We start from the raw sequence: 17,366 nt of genomic DNA on the forward strand, positions 1-17,366 counted from the left end.
GGAAGTGGTGTGATATATTTAAGATACTGAAAGAGAAAAACCACCAACCAAGAATCCTATATCCGGCAAAACTGTCCTTCCAATATGAGGGAGAGTTCAAAATATTCTCTGACAAACAGACAATGAAAGAGTTTGTGAACAAGATACCTGCCCTACAGGAAATACTAAAGGGAGCACTACAGACTGATAGGAAAAGACAGGAGTGAGAGGTTTGGAACACAATTTTGGGAGATAGTAACACAGCAATGTAAGTACACTGAACAAAGATAACTATGAATATGGTCGAAAGAGGAAGGTTAGGAGCATGTGGGACACCAAAGAAAAGAGGAAAGATAAAGACTGGGACTGTATAAGTCAGTGAAACGTAGAGTGTTCAACAATTGTGATAAAATGTACAAATATGTTTTTTCACAAGGGAGAACAAATGAATGTCAACCTTGCAAGGTGTTAAAAATAGGGAGGTATTGGGGGAAAAATACAATCAGCATAAACTAGAGACTATAATTAACAGAATCATTGTATTATGCTTCCTTTAATGTAACAAAGGCAATATACCAAGGTAAATGGTAAGATAAGAAAGGGGCACAGGGGAGGGGTGTGAGACTCTTGGCTTTGGTGGTGTTGTCTGACTCTTTATTCTACTTTGATCTAAGGTTATCTTTCCTTTTGCTGCTTCCTAGCAGTCTTTTTTTTTTTTCTTTTTTTCCCCTCTTTTTTTTTCTCTTTTGCCTCTCTACTTTGACTCTTTCTCCTGCTTTGTGGAAGAAATATAGATGTTCTTATATAGATAGTGGTGAAGGTGGTGAATACATAAATATGTGACTATACAGGGAACCAATTGTTTACTTAGGGTGGAATGTATGGCATGTGAACAAAACCATCTTTAAAAAAAATGGGTTGATGATGAAACTTTGAGGGCAATATGATGAGTGAAATAAGCCAGACACATAAGGACAAATATTGTGGGGTCTCACTGATAGGAACTAATTATAATATGTAAACTCATAGACATGAAATATAAGTTACCAAGATAGAGAACGAAGCTAAAGAATGGGGAACAGTTGCTTAGTATGAGCAGAATGTTCAACTACAATGAAACTTAAATGTTTGGAAATGGACAGAGGTGATGGTAGCATGTTGTGAGAGTAACTAACAGTGCTGAATGATGTGTGAATGTGGTGGAAAGGGGAAGCTCAGAGTCATATTGTCACCAGAAGGAAAGTTGGAGGTTAAAAGATGGGAATGTATAAAACAGTAAACCTTGTGGTGGGCAACGTCTGAGATTAACTGTACAAATATTAGGAATTTCTTTCATGAATCAGAACAAATGTATGACACTACAACTAGAAGTTAATAATAGAGGGGCATGTAGGGAAAAATATATATCTATTGCAAATTATATACTACAGTTAGTAGTATTTCAGTGTTCTTTCATAAACAGTAACAAATGTACTATACCAATACTAGGAGTCAACAATGCAGGGAGAGTGGTTAGGGATATGGGAAGATTTGAGTTTCCTTTTTATTTTTTATTTTTTTGTCTTTATTTCTTTTCTGGAGTAATGAAAATGTTTTAAAACTTGAACAAAAATTAATTGCGGTGATGGATGCACAGCTGTATGATGGTACCGGGGGCAACTGATTGTACACTTTAGATCTTTGGATAATTGTATGGTATGTGAACAATCACAATAAAAAAAAACCAAAAACAAAAACAAAAAAACTCTGTGAGTGAATCTTTTATAGAATCTCAGGTAAGGGCCTAGGAATTTGGGGACTACTTTTGATAAGGGCATGGCATACTGTGGCCGTTTGGGATGCCTAGCTGGAGCTTGCATAAGGGAAACCTCCAGGATAGCCCTCTCAACTCTATTTGGGATCTCTCAGCCACTGTGACCTCTGCTTGTTACCCAATACTTTTAATAACAGTATAACAAGCTCTCGATTTGATACATAATTTATTCAAATTGACCACTGGCCATTATATTAATCATATAATCTTCATTTTGTATATTTCACCTGTGTTGTTTCATAAATTAGCGATACCCATATTATCCAATATTAAGCAATTACGCACATCCTTAAGTTTTTTTTTTAATAGTGCAAAAAACAAAGCCATGCCCTGCAGTATGAGGATTTGCTCGTTCAAAATGTAAATGGTATGGTGGTTAATTTGTGGCATCAAATATATGCCATCCTGATTCCAAATGGCGAGTCTCAATCTGTCTACAAAACTCCAGGCCATAGGACACAAGACGTTTACAAAGTAGTCCTTTGAGGACGTTAAACGACGAAGAGCATGGGAACAGATGGAGATGCTATCTGTAAGGCGAAATACTTGACACCTGATTCCTCACTCAGCAGTCCCCGCTTTATGGGCACCGGGTAAGGCTGAGGCTGGATTTGAGCCGCAAAGGCCCTGATTGCTGGGCTCCGAGAGCACACCCGGAACGGAAACCTTACGCAGCTGAAGAAAAGATAGTGCAGCGAGCACCAATGAAAGAGAGCAAGGGGCACGCCCTGGGGACTGTTGACCGCAGGCGCTGGGGCTGAAAAGAGAGCCGGGGACAGAGTGCCTGGCAAGACGACAAGAAAAGGTAAGGCCTCTGAGAAGGAAGACGCAGCCGCCAGGAGAGGAAGGGGAGGGGCCACGGGGGGAGGGACCACGAGAGGGGCGGGGCTTCCGGGTGGGACGGCGGGGCCACCAGTGGGGGGGGGTGGGAGGCGGGGACGGAGTCACCAGGGTGGGGAGAAGCCTGGCCGCTGTAGGGTGGGGAGGCGGGCAGCCACGGGGAGAGAGGTGGAGCCACCAGAAGGGGAGACAAGGCCTCCTGGCGGGAGGGGAGGCGGAGTTCCAAAAGGGAGAATTGGGGACGCCAGCAGGCAAGGGAAGCTGGAACCACCAGGAGAGAGGTGGAACCACCTGGGCGGCGCCGCCCGGAAGGAAAGGCTGGGTGGATAGGGAGGAGAGGGGGCACCCGGGGGGGGGGGGCGGCGGACAGATTACCCAGCATGACCTCGGTCACCCAGGTTCCTCCTGGGCTGCGCCCCTCACGGAGGCCTCGTGTCCCCAGCCCTGACAGGTTGCATGTTCTCCGCTGCTCACCGCAGTGAGGTCACCTGCCGGCAGGGTTTTCGTTAGGACAGTTATTTGCATTTCGAAGACATGCCCCAGTGGGCTGACCTTGGTTCCCATACACAATTAACAAACAACATACAATAAACAAACTGATTAATAAGAATTACACTTTGACATAATACACCGTTTCTTCTCGGTAAAGTGGAGAAAGTGCTTTTAATATGGTTTACCTCACAATATCTCATGGATCCAGAAACTCATTTCTTGCAGCAGGTTTTATAATCTCAGAATAAATTTTAACTGGACAATTAAAATTATGTAACCAATGTCATACTATCAGACCTATAAATAAAGTTGTGGGGCTTTTTCTCCTATTTGAATATGCTTTAACTTTCATCTGACACTTCTGCAGAAACGTTTTAAAGTTTTAGAACTTAGTAGGACTCCATTATAGCATGGTTCCTATATTGATTCTGATCTGAGGTGGAATAATTCATTTCCCCAAACCCAAACTTCATGCATTACAATCCTAATGTCTAACAGTCTCTAGCCCATCTATCGATTCTATCTCTTAACTCCAGTGTGGCAAAAGCTTTCTGCTATATTTAATTTATTAGTTTTGAAAAGCATTAGAATGCTTTGTTTTCATCAGCTAAGGTATGTAAGTACTTCCTTTGTTTGGGGACTCTTGATTTAGGCTGTCACATGCAGTCAGAATAATTGGCAAATTGATTTGCTTTTTCTTCAACTTTTATTCTCAAGGCTAATTATTTGCTGGACCTGGCTTCTGGTAGAAACAGATACTTTAAATCGTATGTGGCTTTCACTGACTAAGGTAAGAGAGGATCAAGATAACATTCTTGGCCTAAACCATTTGTTCACTTAACCAACAAACAAATATTGAGTGCCTGCCATGTGCTAGGTGTCCCTAGTATTAACTATTAGTTAGTATTGGAGATTAAGATTAGTTTTGATAATACATGTATAAACAAGGGAAATACTTAATGAATATGCTTGAAAAGATACAAGTAGTCTAATCATATATAGCTTTATGTCTATTCACCATAGGTCCTGTAGAAAAGGGCATAATTTTTAAGTAAAGGACTGACTGGAAAAATGTCTAATCTTGCATGACTGCTGGCCCTGACATGACTAATATAAAAATCCAAGGGTTTTCCCTATGTGAAGTGGTGACAAGGGTCATATCTTCTTCCAGTCCTCCTTCCCTTACCATCAATCAGTGGAAGAACACTGAGACTGCAATTGGCTGTCTAAAGGTTCTAATGGCTACTTTCACTTCTATTTTGGAGTGAAGTTTGTATGTTTTAGACAACTTTTTTTTTCATGCAAGAATTTATCTATATTTATAGAGTTAATCCATGACATACATGACTCTAAACAACCCCTTTCAACCAAATTCACCTACAATATGCCACTATTACATGTAAACCCAATAACGAGCTACCATCACCTCTAACCATTCCCAAACATTTAAATTCAACCTCATTAACAATTCCTGTACGTATTAGGTAACCACTCCCCCTTCTCTAGCTTCTGTCTATTTCTAGGTACCCTATAATCTATGTTTCAAGACTCTGAGTTTACATATTCCAGTTAGTGAAATCATACACTATACATCCTTTTGTTTCTGACTTATTTCACTCAGCATTATGTCCTCAAGGTTCATCCATGTTGTTGCATGCTTCAGGACCTCATTCCTTCTTACTGCTGCATAGTATTCTATCATAACTATATACCATATTTTATTTATCCACTTATCTGTAGACAGACACTTGGATTGTTTCCATCTTTTGACAATTGTGAATAATACCACTATGAACATCAGTGTGCAAATGTCTGTTCTTGTTGTACAACTTTTTAAATTTTACTTTGATGAGATTTTATGAAGGATTGAATATATAGCACCATGGGTGCTTGCTAAGGGAAGTTTTTTAATACTTTGTTATCACAATTCACATTGTTCATTATTTTAAAATGTATTATACTATGGTTTCTGTGTATAATGTTTTTTTCTCTTCCTTTCTTTTGATTTGTTAAATTGTGAACTTTAACATATATACATAATAGTGATAACTTTCAAAGTATGATTTCACAAGTAATTAGAGAGCAAATTTCAGAGTCTGTCATGGGTCGCAGTTCCACAACTTCAGCCATTTCCATTATTGTAAAATATAACATATACACAGAAAGGTGTCATCTCTCAATGTGCAGCTCAACAAGCAGTCATAAAGGTAATTTCAAAAATTGTTATGGGTTACAGTTCCACAGTTTCAGTTCTTTCTTTATTATACAATACAAGGTACATACAGAAAGGTGACGACCTTCAAGGCACAATTTAACAAACAGCTACAGAGCAAATACCAAAGGATGCTATAGGCTTCAGTTACACCACATCATTACCTTCTTCCAGCCATTCCACCACCCCAACATCCAAAAAATATATACAATTATATAAAGTTTCAGTATTCATAGATGTTTGTTAAATCTTACCTTGTTTGTTGCTACCCCTTCCTCTTAATCTCTTTTTCCATCTTCAGGGGTATCCAAGCAGAGAGCACCCTAACTTGTTCATATTAAGGGGGGTGTTGACAATATGGGGAAGGGGGCTGTTTCTAGTTGTTGATCTTAAAGAGGCTGTTGCTTCTGGGTTTTAGGACTTGTCTGGTATAGGAACACTCTGGTGGATTTAAGTTAGTGAGTGAATCTTTTATGAATCCCAGGTAGGGACCTAGGAATTTGGGAACAACTTTTGGTAAGGGCATGGCACTCTGTGGCCATCTGGGATGTCTAGCTGGAGCTTGCATGAGAGAAACCTCCAGGATAACCTCTTGACTCTATTTGGGATCTCTCAGCCACTGTGACCTCAGCTAGTTACCTTTCTTTTTTTTCCCCTTTTTGGTCAAGTAGGCATTTTCAGTCCCTCTCTGCCAGGGCCAGGCTCATTCCTGGGTGTCATGTCCCATGTTGCCAGGGAGATTAATTCTCCTGGGAGTTATGTCCCTCGTGGCGGGAAGGTTAATGTATTTATTTGCTGAGTTGGGCTTAGAGAGAGAAAGGCCATATCTGAGCAACAAAGAGGTTCCCTGGAGGTGCCTCTTAGGCATAATTATAGGAGGGCTCAGCCTCCTATTTACAATCCTAAATTTCAAGAAAGCCTCAAGTTGAGGCTTGATTTATTAAGTAGTGGGTTCCTAACTTCACTTAATATATATTCTATCACAAGATGAACAGTCAGTTTCTTACAATCATCATCACTCTCAACTTTAAACAATTATCATAACATACATAATACATCCCAGAGCTCTTCTCAGCTGCTAATTATTCATCCCTAGTATTAGAGTTGGTAAGATATTCCTATTAAATATGATCATTAATATATAAGGGGTAGTTTTTCCATACCACTCTGTTTGTGTATAATGTTTTACAGCCAAAGGGTTTCCTCAGAGATTGCTTAGGGCTGATGCACCCCCAAAGCAGCCCTATTTATACAGAGAATATAGAAGGCACAGGCTGTCTTTGCCTGTTCAACTGAACCTTTTCAATGCACACTGACAGGGCTCTAATTCATTTTGTGGGACAGCTTATTTCCCAAGGGGGACATGGCCTGGGGTGTGGCAAGAAATAAAGCAAAACTACTATGCATCTAGTTGCAATATTCTACCAAAGGAGACTATCTACAGTCACTGCATTATATAGGTAAACAAATATTGTATAAAACAAAAGGGTATTTGTATAATCAAGACAAAATATACAAATGCTGATTTAAAATTTATCACCAAAATCAGTATTGACACTTTTGTACATTAATATAATATAAATTAGAAGAGTGGTTCATCCCCTTATAATCATAAGATTGATTAAACTAGGAAGTCTCTTTGTGCATTCATTCATTATCTCTGCCCATCTCACCCCCAAATTATTTAAACTTTAAGTAAAATTCAAATAGATAGGATTATTAAAAGTAGTAAAGAAATGAGGATGTATTTCCATTAAGCACAAACTTTAGCACTGAACTTCATGAAAGTAAAAATTTGAAAGAAAAAAACATGCCCCTCTGGGTGGATTTGGATGGTTAAGAGATGGACCTTACTACTAGGTTTTCTGGGGATGAATCCTTGCCCTACTGTTTATTAACTGTGTAGCTTTGGAGTTGCTTAACCTTTATGTGTTTCAGATTCCTAATCTGTAAAAAGGGTAACGATAATGGTTTTTACCTCATAGGGATCCAGGAAGATTAAATGTGCTAATATGTGTCAACTTCCCGGCACAAAGTAAATGCTTTCTAAATGTTAAGTATTACTATTATTATGGTTTTTATTACTTAGTAAGAAGGAAAAAGCAATACATTTAGACATTATGAACACTGGCTTTGAAATTAGGCAGCCCAAAATTTGAATCCTGTCTCCTTACTAGCTGTGTGATCCCGGACAACTTTCTTAATGTCTTTAAACCAGCTTTCTTTTCTGTAAAATGGGACCAGTTGTAGTTCCTACGTAAGACTGTTGTGTGGAATAAATAAAATAATGTGGTAGGCTGAAAAATGGCCCCTCAAAAGATATCTATGTCTAATCCCTGGAACCTGTGAATGTTACCTGATATGGCCAAAAGTATTCTTTGCAGATGTGACTAAATTAAGGATCCTGAGATAGGGGGATTATCCGGGATTATCTAGGTGACCTCCAAATGCAATCACATTTAGATGCAGAAAGAAATTCTACACACAGAGAAAAGGACATGTGAAGACTGGGCAGAGAGAGATTTGAAGATGCTGGCCTTGGAGATTGGAGTTATGCAGTCATAACTTTAGGAATGGTGGCAGCCACCAGAAGTAGGAAGAGGGAAGAACAGATTCTCTCCTAGAGCCTCCAGAAGAAGCACGGCCCTACTCGACATCTTGATTTCAGCCCAGTGATGCCGAATTCAGACTTCTGACCTCTAGAACAGTGTGAGAATAAATTTCTGCAATTCTAAACCACCAAGTTTGCCATAATTTCTTACAGTAGCCACAGACAACTAACAGAATAGATATACAGGCATACCTCGGAGATATTGCAAATTCAGCTCTAGACCACTGCAATAAAGCAAATATTGCATAAAGTGAGTCACAGGAACTTTTTGGTTTCCCAGGGCATAAAAGTTATTTTTACCCTATACCGTAGACTATTAAGTGTGCAATAGCATTGTCTTAAAAAATGTGCATACCTTAATTTAAAAATACTTTATTGCTAAAAAAAAAAAAATGCTAACCATCACCTCACCCTTCAGCAAGTTGTGATCTTTTTGATGGTGGAGGGTCTTGCCTCAATATTGATGGCTCTGTTATCAAGATGCTGGTTGCTGAAGTTGGGGTGGCTGTGGCAGTTTCTTAAAATAAGTCAACAATGAAATTTGCCACATCAACTGGCTCTTCCTTTCATGAAAGATTTCTCTATAGCATGTGATGCTGTTTGATAGCATTTTACCCACAGTAAAACTTTCAAATTTGGAGTCAATCCTCTCAAACACTGCTGCTGCTTTATCAATTAAGTTTATGCAATATTCCAAATCTTTTTTATCATTTCAATAGAATTCACAGCATCTTCACCAAGAGGAGATTCCACCTCAAGAAACCACTTTCTTTGCTCATCCATAATAAGCAACTCCTCATCTGTTAAAGTTTTATCATGAAATTGCAGCAATTCAGTCACGTCTTCAGTCCCCACTTTTAATTCTAGTTCTCCTGTGTTCCAGTTTGCTAATGCTGCTGGAATGCAAAACACCAGAAATGGATTGGCTTTTATAAAAAGGGGGGTTATTTGGTTACACAGTTACAGTCTTAAGGCTATAAAATGTCCAAGGTAATGCACGAACAATAGGGTACCTTCACTGGATTATGGCCAATGATGTCCAGAAAACCTCTGTTAGCTGGGAAGGCATGTGGCTGGCATCTGCTTGCTCCCAGGTTGCATTTCAAAATGGCATTCTCCAAAATGTCTGCATCAGCTTCCAATGGCCATCTTCAAAATGTCTGTCTCAGCTCCAGCTAGCTGTGAGCTCCTTCTGTCTGAGCTTTTATAGAGCTCCAGTGAACCAATCAAGGCCCATGCTGAATGGGCAGGGCCAAGCCTCCATGGAAATTATCCAGAGTTATCACCTACAGTTGGGTCGGTCACATCTCCACGGACACAACCTAATCCAAAGGTTCCAACTTAATCAACACTAATGTGTCTGCCCCCATAAGACTGCAACAAAGAACATGGCTTTTTCTGGGGGACATAATACATACAAACCGGCACATCTTGCTATTTCCACCACACCTGCAGTTACTTCCTCCACTGAAGTCTTGAACCACTCAGTCATTCAGGAGAGTTGGAATCAATTTTTTCCAAACTCCTGTTAATGTTGATATTTTGACAGCCTCCAATGAATCATGAATATTCTTAATGGCATCTAGAATGGTGAATCCTTTCTGGAAGGTTTTCAATTTACTTTGCCCAGATCCATCAGAGGAAACACTATTTATCTATGACAGCTATAGACTTATGAAATGCATTTCTTAAATAATAAAACTTGAAAGTTGAAATGATTCCTTGATCCATGGACTGCAGAATGGATGTTGTGTTAGCAGGTGTGCCAGTTTAGATGTATTATGTTCCCCAAAATGCCATTATCTTTGATGCAATCTTATGTGGGCAGACGTATTAGTGTTGATTAGATTGTAATTCTTTGATTGAGTCTTTCCATGGAGATGTGACCCACCCAACTGTAGGTGATAACTCTGATTAGGTAATTTCCATGGAAGTGTGGCCCTATCCATTCAGCATGGGCCTTGATTCGTTACTGGAGCACTACATAAGCTCAGACAGGAGGAGCGAGCTTGTTACAGCCAAAAAGGACACTTTGAAGAGTGCCCAGAAGCTGAGAGAATAGCTGCAGATGAGAAGCAGTTTGAAGATGGCTGTTGAAAGCACACTGTTGCTCCAGAGAAGCTAAGACAGGACAAACACCCCAAGAGCAACTAAGGGTGACATTTTTGAGGAACTGCAGCCTAGAGAGGAACATCCTGGGAGCAAGCCATTTTGAAACCAGAACTTTGGAGCAGATGGCAGCCAGGTGCCTTCCCAGCTAACAGAGATTTTCCAGACACCACTGGCCATCCCCCAGTGAAGGTACCCTTTGTTGATGGACACTTTATGGCCTTAAGACTGTAACTTTATAACCAAATAACCCCCCTTTTATAAAAGTCAATCCATTTCTGGTGTTTTGCATTCTGGCAGCATTAGCAAACTAGAACAGCAGGCACGAACAGCAGGCATGAAGACAACATTAATCTTACTGTATAGCTCCATCAGAGTTCTAGGATGATGAGGTGCACTGTCAGTTAGAAGTAATATTTTGAAAGGACTCTTTCTGAGCAGTAGGTCTCAACAGTTGGTTTAAAATGTTCAGTAAACCATGTTGTAAATGGATATGTTGTCATCCAGGCTTTGTTTTCCCAGGAAGAGTAGATTTAGCCTAATTCTTAAGGGCCCTAGGATTTTCACAACACTAAATGAGCATTGGCTTTAACATAAAATCATCAGCTGCATTTATCCCTAATAAGAGAGTCAGCCTGTCTTTGAAGCTTTGAAGCCAGGCATTGACTTCTCTCTAGCTATGAAAGTCCTAGACATCATCTTCTTCCAATAGAAGACTGTTTTGTCTCCATCGAAAATCTGTTTAGTGTAGCCACCTTATCAATGAACTTAGCTAACTTTCTGCACCTTCTACATCAGAACATGCTGCTTCATCTTGCACTTTTATGTGATGGAGATGGCTTGTTTTCTTAAACCTCATGAACCAACCTCTGCTAGCTTAAAACTTTTCTTCTGCAGATTCTTCACCTCTTTCAGCCTTCACAGAATTGAAAAGTTAGGACCTTGCTCTAGATTAGGTTTTGGCTTAAGACAATGTTGTGGCTGGTTTGATCTTTTATTAAGACCACTAAAACTTTCTCATATCAGCAGTAAGGCTTTTTTAACACTTGTGTATTCACTGGAATAGCACTTAATTTCCTTTAAGAACTTTTCCTTTGCATTCAAAACTTGGCTGTTTGGTGCAAAAAGGCCTAGCTTTCGGCCTATCTCAGCTTTCAACATGACTTCCTTAATAAGATTAATCATTTCCAGCTTTTGATTTAAAGTGAAAGATGTGCAACTCTACGTTTCACTTGAACAGTTAGAGGGCACTGTAGGGTTAGTAATTGGCCTAATTTAAATATTGTTGTGTCTCAGGGAATAGGGAGGCCCAGGAGAGGGAGACCCATGGGAGAAGGGCTGTTTGTTGGAGCAGTCAGAACACATTCAACATTTATCAATTAAGTTCACCTTCTTATATAGGTGCAGTTCATGGAGCCCCAAAACAATTACAACAGTAACTGTTGTCAAATATCACTGATGAAAAAGTCTGAAATATTGCAAGAATTACCATAATGTGATACAGAGATATGAAATGAGCACATGCTATTGGAAAAATGGCACTGATAAGACTTGCTAAATGCAGGGTTGCCACAAACTTTCAATTTGTAAAAAAATGCAGTATCTGCGAAGTACAGTAAAGCAAAGCACAATAAAATGAGGTATGCCTGTAATTATCTATTAGGTATTATTATATAATATTTTATAATTCTCTATGAAGCATTAAAGCCAGTGACTTTAGTGCATATACTTTATTGGATTGTTAAAATTTTGTTTTGCTTGCACACTACATTTCATTGACATGCTTTGTAAAGCTGTAACTTTTGTTTATAAAGTAACAGAAGCCTTTAAGATCTTGATTTAGAAAAAAAAAGTAATTTAATGTAAAGATAAAGGGTACCTCATGAAACTCAAGGTTTTGTACACACAGACCCTAGGAAGGGCCTAGAACTGTGCAATGGAGCCCAGGGAATGATTTGTCTCATCTCTGCTCCTGTCTATACATCTGCTTCTTTCTATCATTTTGAAGACTAACTTCCATCTACAGCCCAGTCTTCAAAGCAGAATATGGCTGTCATACATTCCCTGGTTAGTAGGACGCAGGTCCACTGAGAAAGGACAGACTGATGTAGTCTTCCTTAAGATCTGATTTTAAGTTCTCAGGAATAAGGATCTGATTAGCTGTTAGGATAATGAGTTTTCCTGCGGTCCAGCTGGTATAGTCAGAGGTATATGTATTGAAGTGTCACATGGAACAACCATGACCGCCAGGTGCCTACCCTGCATTCCTGGGGATGGGGGTGGCAGTTTTCAAAGACATCCTGCAAGTGTCAAATACTTGTTCTACTCCTAGAACCTTTGACATGCTGTTAAAGATTTCTCCATATTGAAATTCTTATACAGTCCCAGGTTAACCTTCTTACATAGCCAAGATTACCACTGTGTAAACACACTGACTTCATGACTTATGTTTCCTGTAATGTTAAAAAAGTATAAGAACCAAAAAGCAGCAGCAAGACCTATTTTTACATTTGGAAATAGAGTCAAACATCTAAAATTGCCTCAAAGACTCTGGAATTTTCCTTTCCAGGCATTAATCTAGTTAATTTGGGAAGTCACAGGATAGCTGACTTCTTTCTCACAGTGAAGAGAACACAGGAATGTTGCCCTAGTTCGCTAGAGGGTCATCACACTTTTGATGTAATGTTACCCATGAAGCCAGTCTTTAGCTCACCAGGTTTATTATTTGACTATTTGTGTACATATAATCCACAAGGTGTCTTTCTAAGCCTATCGGAATATAAATCTTACTTGAAATGGAAACAAACCCATAAACTGTGCCCAGCTAAGCCACTGTTAAATTGGTTATAGTGTAACATTTACCTGGGATTTTACAACCACTTCCACACTCATAAATCTCGGTCACCGTGCTCAAAACCGTATCTTAGAGTAGGAGCTTCTAAAGATGATTATATACTGATGGTCAAAAGGTACTGAACATCATAAAAGCTGCTCTTCCATTTGTTCTTGATACACTTGCCATGTGTGCAAAAAGTAAAATAAGAAAAGCTTATGGGGGAAATTTCATATGAATCTGCCTGGTTATAGTTTTCCAATACCCAGCTTTCTAATATAAAGCTGGGTATCGGTTGGGTTGGGTATTAGTATATTGGTTTACAACATTGACAAGCTCTACTTTTCAATACTATCCTTTTCTTCTCTCCTTCCTTTTGTCCTTCTTAACTCTGTCACTAATTTTTCAATTCATTCTTTTATTCTCTTTGAAGTAGCACTATGTGGCACTTAAAGTTATTTTATTTCTAAAGCTTCCAATCTATAAACAATTATAAATTTACTGGTTCACCAACTTTTCCTTGAAATTTAGAAGTTTATTTTCTCTGGGGCAATATGGAAAGCTCTTCTACCTTGCTTTTACTACTAAAATAGCCATTTGAAGGATCCCCTTGAGAAGCTGAACCTTTAACCAGCAAGCCAAGGAGTAAGGCATATAAAGTGCAAAATACTATGCTAGAGGCATAAAATCATATAGAGAGCTAATACTGAATGATGCCTTAAATTAGTAAATGTATTTGTTTAGTACCATTGTGACCCATTCATCAAGCAGATGTCAGTGTTTTGCTTATGTACCATCTCCTTCATATATGTCTAACAACAGGGGAAAACAAAAACAGAAACAAACAAAACAAAAGCCAAAACTATAAACTAGGAAATTTAAAGCTGGAACCACTATGAAGGCAGGACAAGATGTTAGCTCTCAGATCTTTGGGGTCCCTTGTCCTTCGGCACCATGACTCTTAGAGCCGTACAATATGTTATTGTGTAATAACAATACAACTGAGTAACTGATAGTGCAGGGCCCAACAACTGTTACTGCAAACACCACATGCACTGCTGTTTTATTACTTATTTACAGGGTTTGGAATATTCAGTCAATTAAGCAGACCAAATGATTTATCCTTTCTGTTCTTAAAAAAAAAAAACAAAAAACTTTTTATGAGCCTCAAAATTGTAAATTCTGTCAGCTTAAGCCGAAATAATAATCTTTCTTTGGCTTAAAAGTACTCTTCTGATATTGACGAATTTCTCAGATTATATACTTCTTCTTAGCAGGGATGTTAGGGAGATCTCTGGGATATGAAATAATCTTTCTCACTCAAATACTTTAGTGATTCAAGAGGCTGACGTAATAATCATCACAAACTACCATGAAAAGAAACATAGTTTTAACAGATTAGGAATGACAGTGATTCTAGAATTCTACTTGTCTGATTCATTTTCAAATAACTGCCTAATGACAAAATTACTAATATATATTATGGCTGTCAATCAGTTGTTCAATTTGTACAAAGTTGGTAAATGATTTTTATTTTGCATTCTTTAAGTTAAAATGTGTCGCATTCAGTGTTCTAAAAGCCAACTCTGGTTAACTTGAGCAGAAAATAGTTTTTTGGTAGTATGCCAGGAGGGTCACGGAATCATTTAGGAAGGCTGTAGACACAGATTGGGGAGAAAAGGCACAGCCAAGACTATGCCACAGGAACAGCCAGCACTGGAAATGCCTCCCTGATGCTTTTCATCAAATGGATACTTGTTGCCATTGGCACTTCTGCCACTGGGTATCTGTCACCATGCTGCTGGACTTAGTCACTCTGGAAATTTGTCCCTGTAACTCTGGAATTTCGAATCTTTTAAGATTCACAGCCTGGACCAGGGTATTGATTAATTGCTTGAGCCCAGTTCAGTTTCCCAAATCCTAGCTTCCAGGAAAATAGGCAAGGGAATATCTATTTCCCCACCTTCATCTTGCCTTCCACTCAATTTGAGATTAAGTCCAAGTAGGAGGGGTGCTTGCCCACTGGGTTGTCAAAATTGACAAGTGTCCATGAATAAGCAGTAGTCTAGTGCTTGGAACCTTGATCATTCTTTGGTTGCCAGATATTCCATCTTACTTTCTCTTTATTTAATAATGCTAACTAGTCAATAACTGGTTCTATTAATCATTTATGTTATACTTATAGTATATTTTCAAAATATCTTTTTGCAAGTGTCTCTAAAATATTTACACCTTTGTATGACAGGTCTAATGTCTTGGTAGATTACACCAGTGGTTAAAGTATTATTACACCATACTATGCAATAAAGTATGTGTGGAAGGATAATAAAATAAGTAGAGTTCAGAATTTGTAGAATTTCAAGCGTGAAGGGAACTTAACAATTAATTCAGTGGTTCTCAATCTTAGCCGAGGGAAATTAAAAAAAAAAATTACTGGTGGGTAGGCCCTCTACCCCAGATATCTTGACTTAATTGATTTGGGGTGGGGCCCAAGAATTTGGGTGTTTTCAGAACTCCCCAGCTGACTCTAATGTGCAGCCAGGGCTACAGTCTGTTGATCTAATCCATCTTCCTGAGTTCACAGATGAACACAATAATTCAATATGGTAGAGAAAGGAACTTCAAACTTAGATGAGAAAATCTTAATTTGAATTCCCTCTGCACCATTTATTTTTTGACCTTAAGGAAGTTGTTTACCAAATCAGTGGCTCAGCTCCTTCAACTGTAAAATGGAATACACACTACGCTATCCTAATTAGTTAAAGAGAAAATTATTTTCCTATTGCAGGAATAGAGAAATGGATGCTAGATGAGGATAAATAACATACCCAAGTTATACCTAAGGCAAGAAGTGTGAAATAATTAAAGGATGTGAATTCCATTCACTTGGGTCACTCACTTGACCATTTTGCCTCACTGTTTACTTTCATAGTTTGAAGTCATTAACTATCAAACAATGTGCTAAAATATCAGCTACAATTTAAAATGTTTTTAGTTCTATCCTTCTCACTTTTAATATTGCTAAATATTAAATCAGTGTTTCATACACAGGTATAACCAAAGAATTATTAAAGTTTCAATTAGGATGTAACTTTTTTTTATGGTTAAAGAGAAAGAACTAGAAAGTGGATCCTCACCTGACATAAGGTGAGGATGAGGGGGTAAACCAGAATTTTGTCCCTTCAAATATTTTAAAAATATTTACATCCATTAAAGTTACCAAGAATCCTTGCAAATAGAAATGATTTGTTTTCATTGTTTTTCTTGTTTTATTGTTGAAAGTCTCAATCTTCATGTCTGTATTCTCATCAAAAACATTTGAAACTTTACTATATCAAACTACAAGCCAAGCATTGTGCTAGGCATAAAGGATTCTAAAGTAAAAAGGACACAGAGCTTCCCTTAGGGAGCTATGTAAACATAGGTCTAATACTATGGGAGAATTAATTCTCCTGCCTCATTTAGTAATTCTATTTGGAAAGGATTAATAATTTTTATTATAGTTTCTTATTTACTCTTTATTTCTCCTGTCTTACAGATTCCCTGGGTCTCTGTGGCTTCTTTGAACTATACAGAGCTCAATTCTGGAAAGGTCTGAGCTAAGGGCTCAAAATGAAGCTATAAATATATTATATGTTCATCAAACAGGATGGACTACCCTCACCATGTGGTCAGAATTGTTCTTGGCATTGGATGGAATAAAAAGAAATATATGGCAGGGTCACACAGAAAAGTAATTTTTAAGAGCCTGTAAGAGTTCAAAAATAGGGGTAAACAGCATGGGATGCCCTTCTTAGAGAAGGCTTAATCATTTCATTTTAAAAACAAAAAGTTTAAGTCATTTTTAAAAAGTAAATATTTTTGTTAAGATGATATTTTGGTCAGGAATATCACAAGTGTATTATATGGGGTTGTTGATTACAAATTATGGAATGGTGTTTTCTAGGTAAGCCTGGTAGTAAGTAAGCATCTCGAGAAATCTCTTCTTTTCAGGCTTTAAGTTAAAAGCAGAGATCAATTTTTCTATAGTTAGTTTTTGGAGCTTTCATTTGTGCTTAAAATGTAAAACAGTGAAACAGAATGCATACTGAGAAGTGTAATTTTTTTTCATAAATGCAAATTTTAGTTCATAAAATATTTTATTGAATGGGAATATTTTTAAAAATTGAAATATATACTTTAAAAATTATTGTTTTAAAACTAAAAAAAGGAATCAAGAAAACAAAATGTTAAATCAGTGATATTTAGAAATTGCCTAAATTGTTGCCTTTTGCAGATGTTTTGGTTTTATTAAAATTTACTATTTTTTTTAACTACTATGATTACATATACAAAGTTCATTTAAAATTTTTTGCATTGCCTGTACTTATTTTCTGGTTATTACTACTTGTTTTGTGTTGTTATTATTAAATTGTAGAGTTTTTGTATGATGATACATTCTGGATATCTAATACTCTTAAACTCTTATCAATTAATC

The 17,366-nt window shown here is 37.9% G+C and overlaps 1 long non-coding RNA gene across 1 annotated transcript; it reads left to right on the top strand.

Annotated features, from left to right (window-relative positions):
* The first annotated feature begins 2,491 nt into the window (after window positions 1-2,491).
* On the top strand, window positions 2,492-17,107 carry LOC119532489. Its single transcript, XR_005216549.1, has 3 exons — window positions 2,492-2,597; window positions 3,842-3,914; window positions 16,428-17,107. It is a non-coding gene; the product is annotated as an uncharacterized LOC119532489 (long non-coding RNA).
* The last annotated feature ends 259 nt before the right edge of the window (window positions 17,108-17,366 follow it).

The sequence above is a fragment of the Choloepus didactylus genome, chromosome 4, assembly GCF_015220235.1.
Source record: "Choloepus didactylus isolate mChoDid1 chromosome 4, mChoDid1.pri, whole genome shotgun sequence".
In the NCBI taxonomy this organism is placed as follows: domain Eukaryota; kingdom Metazoa; phylum Chordata; class Mammalia; order Pilosa; family Megalonychidae; genus Choloepus; species Choloepus didactylus.